Raw genomic sequence first — 21,514 nt, forward strand, 5'->3', positions numbered from 1 at the left:
AGAGAGCTTGCAGTAGCTGGAGTTTGAGGAAAACTGGCCACCTCTCTCTCCAGTAAAAGCTAAGCCTTTTCAGTCGGGTTTGGGAACCAGTAGCTTGAGACACAATGCTGTGTAAATGTGTCTACCTTAAGCCAAGTATTTCCATAGGCCCAGAGTTCCATGCCAGGCTGGCTTACCAGCCTCACCCTTTCAAAGGGCTGAAAGCCCTTAGCCCATGGCTGAGCCCAGCTATGCCCTTGATGTATCAGGACAGCTTGCTGCAGGGACAAACTCGTCATTCAGTTAAATTGATATATCAAGTCTTAGAGTATAGAAGTAGGCAAAAGAATGAAAAGCCAGAGAGAGTAAATTATTTTTATCCTTAGGATACAGGAAGGAGTGCCATTCATTACAGGAAGAAATTGGTAGCTTTGATATTATTTTCCCCCCAGGATAGATATTTCTATCAATTTATCACACTAATATAAGCAAGGTCATACATGTGAAAAGTTATTTTTTAAAAATAAATTCTAAGGATTATAATTTCATTATCCAGATTACTTTGAGAATCCAATCTATAGGTAATCTAGGCTTGTACTTCCCAAATGATATCCACTAGCCTCGGGGGGCTATTGAGCCCTTGAAATGCATCTACTCTGAATTGAGATGTGCTACAAATGGAAATACATACAAGATTTTATGAAAAAAGTAAAATATTCATAATTTGTTATAGACATCTCTATAACACAATTTTTGCAATGGGACAATGGTTTTAAATTTTAGAACAAAATACCTTAACTTGCAATTTGATGAATATTGTAACAAAGCCAATAGTTCAGTAAGGCATTACGTTCACTATTAAAAGCAATTAGTAAATATTTAATAATAGTTTTATTTTCTAGATCCTATCTGTAAGTACCTCATTTACATTTTATTTCTCACATTTCCTATGTTGTAACTACTGATTTATTCCTTCTTTCTTGCAATCATACGCTACTGTATCTTCAATCACTGATTTAAATTCTATTAAAAGTAACATGACTATGGGAAAATTCTTGTCCACCATTTTGTTTCAATAGGCCAGAGTGAACCACAAACGAAACTTGACATATACCTTGCTACCAAACAAAGAATAACAATTGGTACAAGGGAAAGAACCTGGGTTTTAGGATAAACAGACCTGGGTTCACTGCAGCTTACAATGTGATCTTAAATTGGATACAAAGCCATGTAATCTCTTTGAATCCCAGTTCCTTCATCCAGTAAAATCAATGCCATCTCTCAGGAATATTGTAAGAGGCAGATGAAATAATGTACATACATATCTAACACTGTTGATAGATACTCAATAAAAATAGTTATGGATACCTTTATTATTCATATATAATGCAGTCAGTCTAAAAATTATCAGGAACCAAAAACATAAGTTAAAAGTGAAATAATAAGTTAAAGGAGAGACCTCACTTCACTTAGCAGTGTGGTTTGTTAATGGATATGGACTAATATGGGAAGTTTAATTATTTTGTTGTAGTATAATAACATAATATTATACTAGCAGTTAACACATACTGATCACTATTCTCCAAGTGCTGTGTTAGACATTTACTTACACTCTTTTATTTACAATAATGAGCGAATTTGTGTATCCCTAGATGCCATGGCATAACACTGTCTTTTCCTCCTAACTAGATATTTTGCTTACATTAAAGCACTAAATTAGGGCACCAGGGTGGCTCAGTCAGTTGATCATCTGCCTTCAGCTCAGGTCGGATCCCGGAGTCCTAGGATCGAGTCCCGCATCGGGCTTCTGATGCCAGCGGGGAGTCTGCTTCTCTCTCTTCCTCTGACCCTCCCCCCTCTTATGCTTTCTCTCTCTCAAATAAAGTCTTAAAAAAAAAAAAGAACTAAGTTAATAATTTTTCAAGATCTTCTTTTTAAAACATTTTCTACAGATTCCTTTCACCTGTTACTCTATACCAGCCACTTGCTTGCTCCTATCACCACCCCTAACTCAGCCCAACTGTTCTTAAGGACTGGCTCCCATGTTGAGTAGGGTCCTAAAGATCACTGCCTTTTAGTGCACTTTATATGTTGCCAATCTTCTGCCCTGGCTTCTGACCCCTTAGTTATAGGCTCCCTGTATGAAATTTTGAAGTGCCAAGAGATGTGTATTCTATAAAAGGCTTTCTGCTATGTTATAATGATGGGAAGATAAAAAGCAGACCTTTGCACCTATGTGTAAAGTCTGTAAGATAGCCCTTCTGTCCGGAAGAAGTCCAGCCAGGCTAAGCCTGCCGTAATCCTTTCTACCAGTAAGTAGTAGCTTTAACTATGAGCAAAATGCCAAAAGAACCACAGCTTAAATAAGATAAAAGAGAGCTGGTAAGCTGAAAGCTGGCTCTACCCTAACGTCCCCAGGGACTCAGGCTCCTTCCATCCCCAGACTATGGCCCTTCTTCTCATGGTCTAAGGCAACAGGATCTGCATTTTGGGCAGCAAGATAGAGGAAAAGACAGAAAGGAAAGAGCAGGTGATTTTTCAGCTCATTGACCAGAACTAGTCATGTGACTATACTTATTTACAGAGAGCTGGAAAATGTACCCCGCCACGTAGCCAGCAGCCATGCACCCAGCTCAAACCAGGCATTTTATCACCCTGGAAGAGAGGAAACAGGCATTGGAGAACAAACAGCAATCTCTATCACTCAGTCTGACTGAACTGTCCGGGCTTTGGCCGTGGTCTGACCTCTGATCACACATCCCTTGTTCTTATCACTAATGTCTCATGACCTTTACAGCCAGACTAGTCCAACCCTTAGCCACACACACTTATCTACTTATGCTGTACTTATCTACTGCATCCCCCAAAGAATTAAAAGTGCCATAAATATATACACTTATCAAAATGATAAAGGGAACTTCCTGCCAGTAAAAGCACAGATGAAAATACAAGATGAACATAAGCAGTTATTTCTCTCCCCAGATCTATAGAAGTAGCTGGGATTCCTGACCCTGCCAATTTCCCTACTGCCCCCTCTTATCAAACTACACCCTCTGCCTCTGTCTGTTGAATGTTTAGCATGCAGACAAGCTCGTGTCAAGTCTATACCGTGCTTAGCCATTGCCCTTAGGAGTCTGATCAGCCCCGTCCACAGAAGCTGATCTAACTCCTTGTCCTACATCCACAGCCCGGAGTGTTTGCTGCAACCAGCTGAAACAGCACTGTCCATCGCGTGGGAGAGAAAGTCAAACACAGATACACAGGTAGATACACACATAGATACACACACAGATACACAATACACACACAGATATACACACAGATACACACACAGATACACACATAGATACACAGCAAAAGGTTACATTTGCCTTCTTGTCCCCCAGATTTGTTTTCATTTTTTTCTCTAAATGAGAAGAGAGAGTAAAAATAGTCAGTTGTAACCTTTTACACCCGTAGTTAACAACTCTAATTGTATCTGGCTTGGTACAGACTGGTTGAAACAGACGTTCATAAAGCAAGCCTAAGTAACTGCAAATGTCCCCTTAGAATGGCAAGGAGCACAATGAAAGCCTCCTATGTGCACAAGTAAATGTGTGAAACTGATCCAGGTGAAGTAGCTGTTTTGAGCATTGACATTTCTTAAAAGGTTTTATTTGTTTACTATTTCTATCTGATAATCAGACTAGCCAGAATTCTGGCTCTGTAACAAAATTACTGTAATCTTAATACGATTTTTCTTTTTCAGGCTGTATTTTCAATGCTCCTGATCCTGAAGGAGTCATGACTGTGCAGGATTAAGAGCTTATTTCTTTACCTGTTAGGAAGAAAGGAAGGAAGGAAGGGAAGGAGGAAGGGAGGGAAAGAAAGAAGGGAGGAGGAGAGGGGAGATGGAGGAGGGAAAGGGAGAGGAGAGGACTTGTGCAGCTGTAAAAGGCTCCTCACTCAGAAAGGCACTGTACTTGGCTCTGCCATTGCCATCTCAAAATTTTTAAAGTTTTTCTCTTTAAGGAGGTGGGCAGGGAGATAGGCAAAATAGGTGATGGTGATTAAGGAGGGAACTTGTGATGAGCACTGTGTGTTGTATGGAAGTAATGGGTCACTAAATTCTACACCAGAAACCAATATTACACTGCATGTTAACTAACGGAAATTTAAATAAAAATTTGGAGGAAAAAATAAAATAAAATCCTTTCCTTACCAAAAAAATTATCTTTGAACTTGTAAGTTAAGTCAAAAAGACATGAACGCATGAACAGGGACACGACATACAGTATGCGTCTCCCCACACCCACCCCACTACCCCCAACCCATTCACTCAACGTTCACGGTGCCTGGTGAGCATGGAATCCCCACAGGCCCATGATGTTCAATGAGACTCAAAGTGAGTACAAGGTAAGTATATTACATTTACGATCAAGTGGGGGCACTGACAGCCCCCAAGAACCAGAACTTGCTTCCAATACAGAAAGAAGGCAATGGCATTCTGAAAAACATGAGTGAACAACTAAGTGAAGCTATCACAACCTCTCTTATCTGTGTTATTTCTCGGTATTAGCAAATCACATCAGCTGAAAACCATGGCATGGAAGGAAAGGGAAAGACAGGGTCACCTATAATTCCTTCCCTTTCTTGTCCTACCTTGCCAATAAGCTAAAGGTAGAGAGGGCTGGCAGAAGGTGTGAGTATCAAGAAAAGAAAAACAGTCAAGTTAGTTTCGTGGACTGTTTCCACTGTTCTGGTGAGAATAAAATACGTATTCATGTAGGAGCGATAAGAAATGGATCATGTAATTTTGGCAATTCCACATATGAGTTAAATGCTCTTATACCTGCATTTAAAACTGGCATTACACAATATAAAGATGAATAAAATCCATGATAATAAACTAAATTTTTAAATTTTCTTTAAATAGAATGACATTAAACAGCAAATAAACAATATTATGACAGGTTGAGAGAGACCATGGAAGAAAGGAAATATGTTTTATTTTAGTACCTTGAAGTACTTAAATACTTTAGTACTTTCCCCCCTGCTTTTTGAACAAAGGCCCCACATTTTCATTTTGCACTGGGTGCCACGAATGATGTAGCTGGCCCTGTATTGGTCTCATTTTCACTTCTAACCTCATTGTCTTTTGCTCTGTCTGAATTTTTGTCATATTTGCTGGTCAGGCCGAAAGCGAGCCCCCTGGTGAGTGAGGTCTCCCCCCCCGCTGAGAAGGGTCTTTTCTGTTATCCAAAACTGAGGTGATAAGGGAACCAGACTGTGTTTTGTATACATTTCTCACCCGGCAAGGAAGCTGGCCCTTTATGCTGTGGCATTTCAAGCACATTTGCTGCAAACTTACTATTCACACCCTCCACCAGATGTCTCCAGGAGATCTGTGCAGGCTCTTATGTAATATTAAAGGCGAATAAATTCTAACAAGGTTCATGTCTTGGCTAACCTCTTCCAATATGCTGCTTTTAAACTACATCATTATGCTTTAAGTATGCTGCTTTCTTTAAACAACTCATTTCTTTTATTATGTTTAGGGTATTCTTTTCATTACATGCTTTTTAAAGAGGTAGAACATAAGGGCGCCTGGGTGGCTCAGTCGTTAAGCGTCTGCCTTTGGCTCAGGGCGTGATCCCGGCGTTCTGGGATTGAGCCCCACATCAGGCTCCTCCTCTAGGAGCCTGCTTCTTCCTCTCCCACTCCCCTGCTGTGGTCCCTCTCTCGCTGGCTGTCTCTCTCTCTCTCTGTCAAATAAATAAATAAAATCTTAAAAAAAAAAAAAAAGAGGTAGAACATAGGAAGAAGTAAAAACAAGGAGGAAAATCTATCACCCAGACACGACTGCTGACATTTTAGTCTGTTTCCCTAGAGTTGTTTTCCTTCTTGTGCAGAAAAGAGTGAAAACATGAGCCACAGAGTGGGAGAAGATCTCTGTAATATATATCTGGTAAGGGACCTGTACCCCAAAGAGATAAAGGACTCCTACAGATCAACCAGAAAAATAAAGCCCAATTTAAAAATGGCCACAAGGTTTTTTGCAGTGGGTTTGCTGCCAGAACACAGGTGAACACGGAACACAGAAAAACACTGTGAAACCTGAACCACAATAGGAAAAGACTCCTATCAACGTTGTCGTCTTTGGATGCGTAGACTCGGGCAGGTCCTACCACTACTGGTTATCTGATCCCCAAGTGTGGTGGGCAGGTCCTACCACTACTGGTTATCTGATCCCCAAGTGTGGTGGGATCGACAAAAGAACTATCGAAAACTTCGAGAAGGAAGTAGAGAGGGAGAAAGGCTCTTTCAAGGGTGCCTGGGTCTTGGATAAACTGAAAGCTGAACGCGAATGTGCTATCACCATTGATATCTCCCTGTGAACATTCGAGACCAGCAAGTACTATGTGACCATCATTGATACTCCAGGACACAAAGACTTTCTCAAAAACACGACTGCAGGCACACGTCAGGCTCAGTTTGAAGCAGGTGTCTCCGAGAACCGGCAGGCCCGTGAGCACGCCCCTCTGGTGCACACACTGGGTGCAAAACCACCAATGGTGGGATTGGCAAATGGCTTCCACCGAGCCACCCTACAGCCAGAAGAGATATGGGAAACCATTAAGGTCAGCACCTACATTAAGCAAATTGGCTACAACCCCAACACAGTAGCATTTGTGCCAATTTCTGGCTGGAATGGTGACAACATGCTGGAGCCACGTGCTAACATGCCTCAGTTCAAGGGAGGGAAAGTCACCGGTAAAGATGGGAACGCCAGTGGAACCATACTGCTTGAATGCTTGAATGGACTCTGGATTGCATTCTGCCACCAACTCATCCAGCTGACAAGCCCTTGCATCTGCCTCCCCAGGACGTCTACAAAGTTGGTGGTGCTGGTACCTTCCCTGCGGGCCGAGTGGAGACTGGTGTTCTTACACCTGGCAGGGTGGTCACCTTTGCTCCAGTCAGTGTTACAACCGAAGCAAAGTCTGTTGAAGGGAGGCTCTTCTTGGGGACATTCTGGGCTTCAGTGTCAAAAAGATGTTCGTCGTGGCATTGTGGCTGGTGACAGCAAAAATGACCCACCCATGGAAGCAGCTGGCTTCACATCTCAGGTGGTGACCCTGAACCATCCAGGCCACATCAGTGCTGGGTACACACTTGTGCAGATTGTCACGCAGCTCACATCGCTTGCAAGGTTGCTGAGCTGAAGGAGATTGATCGTCGTTCTGGAAAAAGGCTGCAAGATGGTCCCAGGTTCTTGAAATCGGTGACGCTGCCATCACAGATATGGCCCATGGCAAGCCTACGTGTGTTGAGAGCCTCTCTGACTTCCGTCATCTGGGCTGTTCTGCTGTTCATGACATGGGAGGGACGCTTGCTGTGGGTGCCATCAAAGCAATGGACAAGAAGGCTGCTGGCGCTGGCGAGGTCACCAAGTCTGCCCAGAAAGCTCAGAAGCCCCAGCACCTGCCAGCCTGGGCTTCATCAGCGGTGGAAGAATGGTCTCAGAACTGTTTGTGTCACTGGCCACTGAAGTTTAATAGTAACAGACTGGTTAACGATGACAACGCATCGTAAACACTTCAGAGGGAAAGGAGAATGTCTTCTGTGGGCCATTTGTTTTGTGTGTGTGTGCGGCAGTTTTTAAGTTATTAGTTTTTAAGATCAGTACTTTTTAACAGAAACAACTTGACCAGAAATCTGTCACGGAATTTGGAGACCCATCAAAACAAATTTTAACGAGAAAAAAAAAAAAAATGGCCACAAGACCCTTCACAAAAAAGAGAGTGCTTAAACAGCCATTAAGCGTACGAAAGGGCGCTCGACATCCCTAGTCACCAAGAAAAGGCATTAAAACCACATCAAGGAGCCACTACACCCACCAGAATAACATGTATTCCCGAGAATTCAGAACAACTAAACATCTCTTCTCTTGCTGGTGGGAGCAGAAATCTGTACAACTACTTTAGAAAACTAACACATAGTTGAACAGCCACTTTAGAAAAATATTTAATAAAGCTGAACATATGTTTATTCTATGACCTTTTTCTAGGTATATGCCCAACAGAACTGCATGTAAATATACATCGAGAAACACTTTCAAGAATATCCATAGCAACAGTATTTATAATAGCCAAATCCTGAAAATCAAGCAAATGCTCAAACAACAGTAGAAAGGGTAAATAGATCCTGGTATACTAAAACAGAGTGAAACACCATGGACCAATCTCATGTACATTATGCCGAATGAAAGAAGTAACACAGAAAAATCGTGTTGTATATGATACCATTCATCATTCATAAGATGTTCAAAGCCAAGCAGAACTAATGGAAAGCGCTATCAAGATCCCTCTGCAGGAGTGGTCTCCTTCAGAAATGCCTCAGCTCACCCAAGAGCACATCCCCAACCCTGGGGCTGGGTGTGAAGGCCTTTGTTGACATTTGGGATGACTCTTTGGAGCCTTCTGAGCTTCAGAGCTCCTGTACAGTCAGTTGAAGACTTTGTTGACATTGCAATTAAACTCAACTCCTACCTCTGCTCGACCATGCTTCTTTCCTTCCCCTTCTCTTCCCTCCCACAATGATTGGTCCCAGCTGCACAGCAATCTGGGTCCGCTGCCATGGGAACTTAATCTAAGTGACAGTAGTAGTTACCTTTGGGGTGGCAATGACTGGAGGAGGGCAAGAGAGACCTTTCTGGGGTGTCAGTAACGTTCTACACCTTGGTGGCCGATACATAGGAGTGTTCACTTTGTCAAAATTCATCGATATATTTTGTATATTTTACTATATGTATGTTATACCTCAATTTTAAAAAGCCAATGAATATACTTGAAGAATGTGTGTATTTGAACATTTCTCTAATTATTCCATCAAGATAAATTCCTAGAAGTGAAATTGCTAGATCAGAAATGGGCATTCTAAATTTGGGTGCCTATTGACAAAGGGTCCTCCAGAAAAGGTTTACCAACTGATACCTTATCAGCAGAGGATGAGAATGTTCATTCCCCACATCCTTGCCAACACTAGAGAGCATCAGTTGTCTAATCCGTGAAAAAAGTAGATCATGTTGTTTTAATATTCTATTGCTCTTTTTTAGAATTACATGCTGATGATTAGTCAGCCAATTTCAAGTAATTAGTGAAGTCACTGCATTCCTTGAATTATACCATTTTATTATGCAAAATAAATAAAAGCTTAAATATTTATATTAAAAAAACAATATGCAGACATTATAGACAGGCAAGTTTGAATTCAACACAAGAAGCTTTTTGAAGGATTCAAGATGTCCGCCCATGGAATGAACTTCATTCTAACTACCGTTTATCCTATAGGCATTGGACAGGGGCTACTAAACTCTAGATGACCCTTTTTCTAGGAGTCGAGGCATGAGATCTAGTTTTCATGATGAATCGGATTATCTATATTGGGGTTTTTTAATCATAAAATTCTAATATACCATGCTTTTTAAAAATTATTTTCTTTATGTAGTTTTTCACTTAAAGATCTCATTCATTTCTGCAACTTCAACTATATATTTGATTCCCAAATTTATAAAAGGAAAAATGGAAAAGAGGAGGGCATAGATTGGAATATGGAAAAAGCCCTGATCTCTCTTTCAAACCCCAGACCTCTATTTCTAAATTGCCTGCCCGCCATTTCCACTTCCATGTCCTGCCAGTCCATGCAACTCAACAGCTCCCAAAGTAATCGCCTTTCCCATTCTGCCCTCCCCTCCTCGATTAGACTCCTAGTAGACTCCTCTCACACTCTAATTTTCTGATTTGAGGTCTCCTCTTCCGTATCCTGCCCTGAGGGAGAACTCTGGGGTCCTGTTCTCTTCCTTGAGCTCTTCCTCCCCACTCTCTCCCCATTTCCTGGCCTCCAACATCCCTTCATCCTTCAAACTCCCCAGTCACCACTTTTGGCCAGACCTTTCCCCGCCTCTGACTCCCCCTTACACAAGTACTGCAACAGGGCTTTGAGGAACCTGTATAGTTTAAGAAAACCTAGACTGGAGTCAGAGTGAAATCTGCTGCCGTGGGTGATATGTGGCTATGGATGGGGACAACTCCCTGTGCTGCGGTCTCTTCATTGGCGGGACAGTCACAAGAGGCCCTTTCGATGCCAGGACTGTACAACTGGTTCTAAGCCAGGCTTTCATCTCCCTCAGAACCCTCTGGTGACTTTTTATTACTCCTAGGCTTTAGCTCGGCATACAAGGCCTTCCTCCTGTCTCCCACTGCCTGCCCCCCCAACCCCCCAAGGAAATGAAGAAAGAAAAATAGATGAGACTGTCAAAATCTTTTCTTAGATTTTGGGACACTCATCACCTAGCTGATTTTCACAGGGCTTCTCATCCTTTTACCCTCAGCGTGTTCAACTTAGGAACAGCAAAAAAAAAAAAAAAAAAAAAAAAAAAAAAAAAAAGCCTTCAAGGGAAATCGCATGCAAAGCACCAGGCTCACTGCTCTATATTCTTTTCTCTGGGATGTTAAGCCCTTAGATCCTGGCTGCCCAATCTCTAAATTCCAATTTGTCTCCCTAGTCCAGTGAGACAGCTGTGAGCTAGAGCTCTCTCTGTCTTTAGGTCTCACAATGTGAATTTGAGGATACCTTGCGGTAAGCAAAGACTTCTTGAGCAAAACACTAATCATAGTGGGAAAACTGGAGATAAGCTCAATGATCATTAATAAAAGAATGGCTAAAATAACTTGCAGTCTATATATAATGGTATGTTATGCAACCAATGAACAGAAAGAGTTAGGTGTTATGAAAATACACTCCGGGTACAGGGTGATGGTATATTGTGTACTGTGTTGCTAAGTGAAAAAAAACAATGTATAAAAGAGTGATTTGGTTTGTAAATTTAAAAAAAAAATTTTTTAACCTTTAAGTATATATACCAAACTATTCGTGTAATTATGCCAATAGATAGGATTACAAAAGAATCTTCATTTTCTGTATCATGGTTCTTTTATAAAAGAATTACTTTTATAACTAGGGGAAAGAGTGAAATAAAGTTGAACAACATTTCTTTAAGAACAAAGTAACATTTTGGGTCACCTGGGTGGCTCAGTTGGTTAAATGTCCGACTCTTGATTTCAGATGGGGTCATGATTGCAGGGTTGTGAGATCAAACCCTGCGTCAGGCTCCGTGCTCCGCACAGAGTCTGTTTGTCCCTCTTTCTCTACTTCTCCTTACTCTCTGTCTCTCTCTCTCTTTCTGAAATAAATAAATAAAATCTTTTTAAAAAAGTAACATTCGGGCTGCAGGTTATATATGCCCTCTGCAATGAAAACTTGATGAGAACAGGGACTTTTAGATACATGTGGCTGTGTTCCCAGTACCTAGAACAGTGTGACTAAGTGGGCGCTTAGTAGTAAATATTGGTCAAATGAACGAATATGTCCAAGACTTTGACATGAATGTTAAGATTGTGAAGCTAGTTTCCTATATTTAGTAATCTCCAAGGAGTAATACACATGATATTATGAAAAATACATTTTAAGGGGGATCACTTGAATATAGACATGTACTTTTCCTCAAATAACATACATTCCTAAAATAGGCTTTAAGTATATATTTTTCTCTGCGAAGACTGCAAGCTCCTTAATCTCATGGTCTGTTGTTTTTGTGTGTGCTCTGTATTACTCCATTTCAACAAGGACTGTACCAGAACTTTGAGCACCTAATAAATATTAACTGAAAAACTGCTCAATAGTTGATATTTTATTACTTATTATCAGTGATAAAAATGATTTATCACTGATATTGAAGGATGTAAATTTTATTCCTATTTTAGCAATATTAAATGCAGTAGAAAGTCAAATTACAATCTAGTTAAATGAAGACAGATGGAATAATGGTTCCTTTTACATTCTCTATGTGTCATGTCCTAATATTTCCATATAGGACACACAGAGGACCAATGATATTACAATCAGATTTTCAACAATAGCAATGCAAAACATATGTTTACCCCACAGGATTTTTGTTTTAAAGGGAAACACTGTTTACTGCATAATTTTTTAAAAGCAGAGATTAAAATACTTGACAGGTACAGATTACAGAGAATCACAAAAACATTTACAAAAAGAGACCTTAAAGATGACCAATTCCAAGTTCATTTTATATAAGAGACTCTCATAACTATAAATGTTTTGTTATATGTATACGCTGAGGGAATTCAGTGCCCTCAGGCTTTAGGGTCCCAGAGTGAACTGCTGGGATGTTTTTAATAATAAATACTATTCGATTCAACAAAACTAAAAGGCAATTTATGGAATGGGAGAAGATATTTGCAAATGACGTATCTGATAAAGGGTTAGTATCCAAAATATATAAAGAACTTATAAAACTCAACACCTAAAAAATGAATAACCCAATTTAAAAAATGGGCAGAAGACATTAATAGACATTTTCCCAAAGAAGACATACAAATGGTTAACAGACACATGAAAAAAAACCTCAAAATCACTGATCATCAGGGAGATACAAATCTAAAGCATAATGAGATATCACCTCACCCCTGTCAAAATGACTAAAATCCAAAACGCAAGAGACAACAGGTGTTGGTAGAGATGTGGAGAAAAGGGAACCCTCTTGCACTGTTGGCGGGAGTGCAAACTGGTGCAGCCACTGTGGGAAACAGTATGGAGGCTCCTCAAAAAGTTAAAGGCAGAACTACCCTACAATCCAGCAACTGTACTACTAGGTATTTACCCAAAGAATACAAAAATATTAATTCAAAGGGATACATGCACCCTGCTGTTTACAGCAGCATTTTCTGTAATACCCAAACTATGCAAACAGCCCAAGTGTCCATAGATAGATGAATGGATAAAGATGTGTGTGTGTGTGTATACACACGTGTGTGTGTGTGTGTGTGTGTGTGTATATATATATATATATATATACACGTATACACACACAATGGAATATTACTCAGCCATAAAAAATGCAGTGCATTTGCAATTAACATGGATGGAGCTAGTGAGTATAATGCTAAGCAAAATAAGTCAGAGAAAAATAAATACCATATGATTTCACTCATATGGTATTTGTGGAATTTAAGAAACAAAACAAGCAAGGTGGGAAAAAAAGAGAAAGAGAGGCAAACCAAGAAACAGACTTTTTCTTTAAAAGACTTTATTTTACTTATTTTTTTTTTAGAGAGAGAGAGAGAGCAAGGGGGGGGGGCAAAGGGAAAGGGAAAAGGGAAGCCGACTCCCCACTGAATGGGGAGCCCACCATGAAGCTTGATCTTGACCTGGGCCAAAACCAAGAGTCAGATGCTCAACCAACCGAGCCACCCATGAGCCCCAACCTAATTTTAGTTCTAATCATTCTTCATTTTGATTCCCCTGAATTTCTAGGTAAACAATCAAATTTTTATAACATGTTTCAGAGAGCAAACTTCTTAATTTTGATAAAGTCCAATTTATTATTTTCTTTTATAGTTTGTATTTCAAATATCCTATTTAAGAAAAATTGCCATATTAAATGTAAATAAAGTTTTCCCCTGGAAGTTTTATGGTTTTATCTACTATGTTTAGTTGTATGATTAATTTTGAGTTAATTTTGTATGTGGTATGAGGTAAGGTGGAGATCCATTTTTAATTTTTTTATTACTTTTATTTTTATTTTTTTAAATAGGCTCCACACCCAACACAGGGCTTAAACTCATGACTCTGAGCTCAGGAGTCACATGCTCTATCGATTGAGCCAGTTAGGCCCCCCTAAAAGGTTTTTAACAAAAAGGTTTTTTAACAGGTCAAAAATAAGTATATTTTTGATGTCATGTAAGTGGTAATACCTTATAAATGCAAATTACTTGTAAATTGCTTGTCACTACCCATACATGGAAATACAATTAATTTTTAACTGATTTTTGTATCCAGCAAACTGGATATACTCACTTATGAGTTCTATCAGTTCTTTCATTGTAGATTATTTAGGATTTTCCACATATACAAACATGTCATCTATGAATAAAGGCAGTTTGACTTTTTTCTCTCTTCAATCTTGATGCTTTTTATTTTTCTTGACTAATTATATTACACAGAACCTCTAGTGCCGTGTTGAATAGAGGTTGGATTTTGTCAGTTTGTTCTGTTGAGATAATCATGTTTTCTTTTTATTCTGTTAACACAGTATATTACATTGATTGGATTTTAAATATTGACCCAACCTGCATTCCTGGAACAAACCCCAGTGGGTCCTAGTGTGTTATGTATGGTCTTTAATATATTGTTGGATGCAATTTGTTAAAATTTCATTAAGAATTTTTGCATCTATGTTAGGGATGTTGGCTTGTAGTTTTATTTTCTTATAATATTTTTGTCTGGTTTTGGGATCCGGGTAATGCTGGTCTCATAAATTGAGTTGGGAAGAGTTCAAGATCTCCTCTTCGGTTTCTGGAAGTAGTTATATAGAAGTGGTATTATTTCTTAGTTAAACGTTTGGTAGGACTTAACCAGTGAAGCCATCAAGGCCTAGAATTTCCTTTGTGGAAAAGTGTTAAAGTACAAATTCAATTTCTTTAATAGATATATGGCTATTCATGTTCTCTATTTCTTGTTCAAGTAGCTTTGATAGTTTATCTCTGAAGAAATTTGTGTATTTCATCTAAGTTGAAAATTTTATTAGCATAAAATTGTTCATAATATTGTTATCCTTTTAATAGGGTTGGTAATGATAGTCTCTCTCTCTCTTTTTTTTTTTTTTGGTACTGGTAACTCCTATTTTCTCTTTTTATTTCCTGTTCAATCTGGTTCGAAGTTTATCGATTTCATTGATCTTATCAAAGAACCAATCTTTAATTTTATTGATTTGGCAAAGACGTTTCAGATATAACACCAAAAGTATAATCCATAAAATTAAAAGGTTGATAAGTCAAATTTTATAAAAATTAAAAACTTTGCCCTGCAAAAGGCACTGTAAAGAGAATGAAAAGACAAGCTATGGACTTGGAGTAACATTTGCAAATTACATATCTGGTAGAGGACTTATTTCCACAATATATAAGGAACTCTCAAAACTCAATAAGAATATAAACAACCCAATAAAAATGGGCAAAAGAAAGTGTCCCCCAATGGATGAATGGATAAAGATGTGATATACATAGGTATATAATATAATATTATATATATGTGTGTGTATATATATATATAAAATGAACTATTAACCATAAAAAAGAATGAAATCTTGGGGCTCCTGAGTGGCTTACTCAGTTAGGCATCTGGCTCTTGATCTCAGCTCAGGTCTTGATCTCAGAGTTGTAAGTTCAAGTCCTGCACTGGGCTCCAAAAAAATAAAAAAAAAAATAAAAATGAGATCTTGCCATTTGTGATAACATGGATGGACCTAGAGGGTATTATGTTATGAATTAAGTCAGACAGAGAAAGACAAATACCATACGACTTCACTTATATGTGGAATCTAAAAAACAAAGGAACAAACAGAACAAAACAGAAATAGACTCATAGATACAGAAAGATAGATACTGTTGGTTACCACAGGGGAAAAGAGTGAAATAGTGAAGGGAATTAAGAGGTATAAACTTCCAGTTATAAAATAAATTAAGTCATGGGATGTAATTTACAGCATAGAGAATATAGTTAAAATATTGTAATAACTTTGTATGGTAACAGATGGTAACTAATCATAATCATTTTATAATGTATAAAAATACAGAATCAAGATTTTATACACCTAAAACTAATAGGATATTAGTATGTCAACTGTACTTCAATTAAAAAAAGAAATACTTATTGCTTTTAAATAAACTTTCCAATAGAAATGTTTCTAAGCCTCAAAAGAAACCTAACAAGGCATAACGGATAGTAAAGTATCATCAATCTAGCTATGTGACCTTAGTGAGGTTAAGATCTGTGACCTCATGTTTTTCTTCTGCAAAATAGGAATAATAACAACTACCTTGGAATATTGTAAAATTTAGAGTTTGTGCATATTAATTAGCACTCGTATATGTTAATCTCTGGCATAGGTCCAAGTTCATGGTAAGTATTCAATCAGTGGTAGCCATTAACAGCTTCTTATGCTTATAATTACGGTGATTCCTTTATCTATATGCCTCCCTCATTAGACAATTGGTTCCTTAAAGGTAGTTACCATGCTTTTGAATTCATTTCTGTATCCTTATCCCTGTTCCAAATTTACTAACGTATGGTGCAGTGCCTTGTACTTAGAAAGTTTTTTTTATTTCAATAAAAGTTGCCTAAACTTATTCAATTTAAAAAAAATGGGTGAAAGATCTGACAGACACTTTACCAAAGAAGAGACACATAAGCATATGTAAAGATGCTCAATATTTTTAGTCTTAGGAAAAGGCAAATGAAAGCCAGAATGCTATGCCACCGCCCACCAATTAGAAGGGTTAAAGTGAAACACTGTAAATAACGAGGGCTGGCAAAGTGTTGCCCCGTCGGGCTGGTGAGAATGCAGCATTACAGCTGCACTGAAAAGAGTTTGGCCCTTTCTTATAAAGTTAAACATACATTTAAACCATGCGCCCCAGCAATCTCACTCTTAGGTATTTAATCAAGTGAAATTTTCTTTACACAAAATTTGTATACAAATATTTGTAGAAGTTTTATTAATAATAATCAATAACTAGAAACAGCCCAGATACCCTTCAATCAGGGAGTGGATGAAAGATTGTGCTATGTCTCTACAATGGAATGGTACTCAACGGTAAGAGGAATAAACCATTGATTCATAAAATATCAGTGGATCTTAAACAGATATTGCTAAGTGAAAAAAAGTCAGACCTAAAGGGCTACATTTTGTATGATTCCCTTTCTATGACACTCTGGAAAAGGCAAACAGTAGGCTCTGATGTGATGAGTGGTTGGCAGCAGTTGGAGATTAATTAAAAAGTGACTAAGCACAAGGGAATTTTTAAGGTGACGGAACTGTTCTTCACGTTACTGAGCTGATAGGTACATGCCTCTGTGCATCTTCTAATAACCCACAGAACAATACACCAAAATCAGTGAATTCTATCGTATGTGGGAAGGCGACTCAAGATAAAATGCAAAATGTTGGCAACTGATTCTAATTGCGGCACAAATCTAATTGCGTTACATGGGAGTGACCGCATTGAAGGGTTGGGTGAGAAGGGAGCTGACCCAAGCAGCTTTGGAAAACAGTGTTTTAAATTTTTTTTAACGATATTTTCAATTTGTAAGTCTTTATTGGGGGGCTTAATTAATAATTTAATTTAATTTAAATTTTTAATTTAAATTAAATTAATATATAATGTATTATTGGTTTCAGAGTTAGAGTTCAGTGATTCATCAGTCTTATATAACACCCAGTGCTCATTACATGCCCTCCTTAATATCTATCACCCAGTTACCCCATCCCTCCCACCTCCCCCTCCTCCAGCAACCTTCAGTGTGTTTCCTATGATTAAGAGTCTCTTATGGTTTGTCTCCCTCTCAGATTTTGTCTTGTTTTATTTTTTCCTCTCTTCCCCTATGATCCTCTCCTTTGTTTCTTAAATTCCACATATCAGTGAGATCATATAATTACTGTCCGGAAAACAGTGTTTTGACTGGATATTATAAGGCCAAAAAAAAAAAAAAATTTCCCAAACACTATACTCTACTTTCTCTGGGGTATTAGTGAAACTACTTAAACTACTTGACATGCATCCTTGCTTTGAACAAATAAGTATCTTGTAGATAAAGCAAGCCAGGTTTCTCACTGGTAAAGAAAAGTTATAAATAAGCAAAGGGGGAATGCTAGAAGGAACCCTGTAATGCTGGACTGGAGTTGAAAATATCAGTATGAACGCATGTTTTGTTTTGAACTGTACATACAGTTAGATGTGTACAGAAATACGTACAGATGTATAGGGGTAAATGAGTTAGTAAACATACATACATTTCCTACTCTGTCCACTGATAGGGCCTAGAAGCAGTGACATTCCAGTTACAATGAGCACAATCAGCTGGTCTCTAAATTCCATCCTCCAGCGAAAAGAACCACAGCTCTCTGGAGAAGGAGTTGATGCTAGCGTTGGGACACCTAAGCTGGGCCTAGAGCACCCTGTGATGCCGAAGCCCCTAAAAATAAATAAATAACTAGGCCCAGAAATACACACCAAGTGGTCTGTCCCTACAACGGAGTGTTGCTCAACCTTATAAAGGAAAGGAATTCTGACACACACGACAACACGGATGAACCCTGAGAACATCAGGCTAAGTGAACCAAGCCAGACACAAAAGGACAAATACTGTATGATTTCACTTACACGAGGCACCTAGAGTAGTCAAATTCATACAGAAAGCAGAAGGGTGGTTTCCAGGGCCTGGGGGGAGGGGCGGGTGGGACGTACTGCTCAATGTGTGTAGTTGCAGCGTGGGCAGATGAGGTGGTTACAAGGACGGATGAAGATGATGCTTGCACAACAGTGGGGACGCACTTAATGCTACTGAACTAGACACTCAAATATGGTTACAATGGGAAATATTATGGTATGTATTTCCACAATTTTTTAAAAAATGAGTTTATGAAGCAACTAATGTGAAGCGTGATTTTAGAAAATATTTTGGCAAGGTTCGTGCCAAAATTATCCTGATTATATATTTAAAATTCTACTAAAAATAATAAATTATACTCCAATCCCACCTTGAAGAAAAGATACAAAAGTCAACCCGAAAAGAATAGCCCCAATGGCCAAATATGGAACAATTTGAGAAAGAAAATAAATAATGAAAATATTGAATTTCATTTTATTTTGTTAAAGATCTATTTATTTATTTGAGAGAGAGAGTGAGAGAGAGTGCGAGTGCGGGAGAGACAGAGAGTGATTCCCAAGTGGGTTCCATGTCTGGTGTGGAGCCCAACTCGGGGCTTGATCTCAGGACTCCGAGTTCATGATCTGAGCCGAAATAAAAAGTCAGACACTTAACCAACTGAGCTACCCAGCTGCCCCACATTTAAAAGATTTATTTATTTGAGAGAGATTGAATTTTAAGTCAAAGAATAGAATAATTATCCATGAGGCAATACTGATATAACTAACTGATTAAGTAAGTAAGTGGAAGAGAGGGGTGCCTGGGCGGCTCAGTCAGTTACATGTCTGCCTTCGGCTCAGGTCATGATCTTGGGGTCCTGGGATTGAGTCCCACATCAGGCTCTCTGCTCAGTGGGGAGTCTGCTTCTCCTTCTCCCTCTGTCCCTCCCCCTGCTCATGCTCTCTCTCTCTCTCTCAAATAAAGTCAAAGAATAGAATAAACATCCATGAGGCAATACTGATATAAATAATTGATTAACTAAGTAAATAAGTGGAGAAGAAGGGAAAACTTTTCTCTACAAAAGAATTCTAGTTGATAAATGTGTAAGTAATAAGGACAATATAAAATCTCCATTAGAATATGACAGTAATAATAGCTGTCAGCAAGAACAACCAATGAATGCTAAAATTAATGAATAAAGGTTTAAACAGAAATGGCATATTTGCATAAAGCATCAGTGTCTCCTTCCAAATATTGTCAATCAGAAAGGGAAAGATAGTGACTTGACAGTGGAGAGATCTAGGAGACATTACCTTTCTCAAGGGATCAAGATTAACGTCACGGGTAATGGGACACAGGATGCGTGCGCTGCCTGGTATGATGTGAGAAGGGCACATACCTCAGTGACATTCTTCCCCATGGCCTCGCTCTAACCATGAGAAAGTATCAGTAAAACAAACCGAGAGTCATTCTATTAACTACCTGACTAGTATCCTAGGACTAGTAGCAAGGGAAACGAAGGGACAGGGAAAACTGAGGAGCCGTCACAGATTGAAGGAGAGACTAGGGAGACACGAGTGTTATGTGGAATCCTGGATTCGACCCTGGAACAGAAAAGGGATGTTGATGGAAAGACTGGTGCGATCCGAATAGGATCTGTATCAGGGTTTAGCAAAGTCAATGTCTTTGTTCTGATCACTGGACTGCGGCTATGTCGAATGTTAGCACTGGAGGAAGCTGGCGAGGGAGCTCTCTGTTCTACCTTTGCAAGTTCTCTGTAAGTAATAATTTATCTCAAAATAAAAGATTTAAAAATGAAAAGAAGACTGAAAATACCAGGGCAAGGATATGAAACAAGAAAGAAGTAGAAATACTTGCAACCCCCTTGGGAATTTGTTTGGTACTAACTCATAAAGATGAAATCTTGCATATCCTATGATTTAGCAACTATACTCCGAGGTATATGTGATAGAAATCCATGCATATGTGAACCAACAGACGAGTATAGGAGTGGTCGTAGCAGCACTACTGGTAATTGTCAAGGAATATAAATAACCCAAATGCCCAACAACTGAAGAATAAAAAAATAATGTGGTATCTTTGTATGTTGGAAATGAAATCACTTTACACAGCACTGTAATTTTGAGCAAAAGCAATCAAGTATAAAAGACTGTATACTTTAAATTCCTTTTACATAAAATTTAAAAACAGGCAAAACTAATCTAAACTAAAACTCTAAACTAAACTAACTCTAAAACTAAAAAAGTTTACAAATCAGAATGATGGTTACCTTTGGGAAGAAGGGAGGAGTAGTGATTTGTAAGGGAACCTTTTGGGGAGTTAGTAATATCCAATTTCTTGCTATTGTGATGATCACACAGAGTTTTTATTAAATTTATTATAACTTATTGAATTTTACCCTTATGATTTATATACTGTTCTACATATACTCTAAGAAAAAGTTTTAAAGATTAAGAAGCAAGTATATTTTTAGAAATTACATAACTGTGATCCATATTAAGTGCCTTGGTTTGTACTGAAGAGATTTGCAAGGCTGGAGACAGAGAAACCAATTCGGGCACCTTTTCATGAAGACCTTAGAGTAGCATGTGTAGGGAGGGGTAAGATGAAACCTAATTCTACACTTCCTTATATACCCAGGGCTTAACTCTATGCCACACTTCCGTGGATTTATTGTCATCTAAGAAACAACATATGATGATGATATGGTACTGGACTGCGAATGGACAAGAAAACATTTTAGAAAGTACATGAAGAAAATCACATTAAAACACTTACTCTTAATTTTTAAAACTCTTATTACATCATAAATTCTTATTTAAACTCAAGAAATATATAGAGGGATATTTTAGTAAACTAATGAAGAATTATCTACCTCACAGCGCTAGTCAGTCTTATTCCCAGTGGTGAAGCAAGACGGGCACCTGTAAAAAAAAAAAAAAAAAAAAAAAGTAATAACACAAGGGAACGACTATTGATCATCATGAATATTTATAATTGTTTTGTCAATGGGATCGTATTTTCAAAAACAGATATAAAGACTGGAAAGGAGACCACAATATTATCTATAGGTTGATATGATTATCCACCTGGAAAACTCCAGAGAAGTAAGCAAAAAGATACTAGAATAAAGGATTTCTCTAAGCTGGCCTTCTTTCCTCCTATTTACATTTTAAGCCATCTTTTGAGTCTTTTGAGTCTACTGTAAGTTGCACTTTCTCCATGAAGCCAACGCCAAGGAAAG

General features: G+C 38.4%; 1 protein-coding gene and 1 pseudogene across 1 annotated transcript in view; one reads left to right on the top strand and one right to left on the bottom strand.

The window, feature by feature from the left end:
* LOC123798143 (uncharacterized) overlaps window positions 1–21,514 on the bottom strand; it is a 57,489-nt gene that overhangs the window by 21,118 nt on the left and 14,857 nt on the right. Inside the window, exon 6 of the mRNA XM_087853392.1 lies at window positions 21,146–21,194. The gene's annotated coding sequence lies outside the window, so the exon portion shown is untranslated. The remainder of the gene's footprint in view (window positions 1–21,145; window positions 21,195–21,514) is intronic.
* Window positions 4,345–7,554, top strand: LOC148110783 (elongation factor 1-alpha 1 pseudogene; annotated as a pseudogene).

Source organism: Ursus americanus, chromosome 1 (assembly GCF_024610735.1).
Source record: "Ursus americanus isolate L20-20 chromosome 1, mUrsAme1.1.p, whole genome shotgun sequence".
Lineage (NCBI taxonomy): Eukaryota > Metazoa > Chordata > Mammalia > Carnivora > Ursidae > Ursus > Ursus americanus.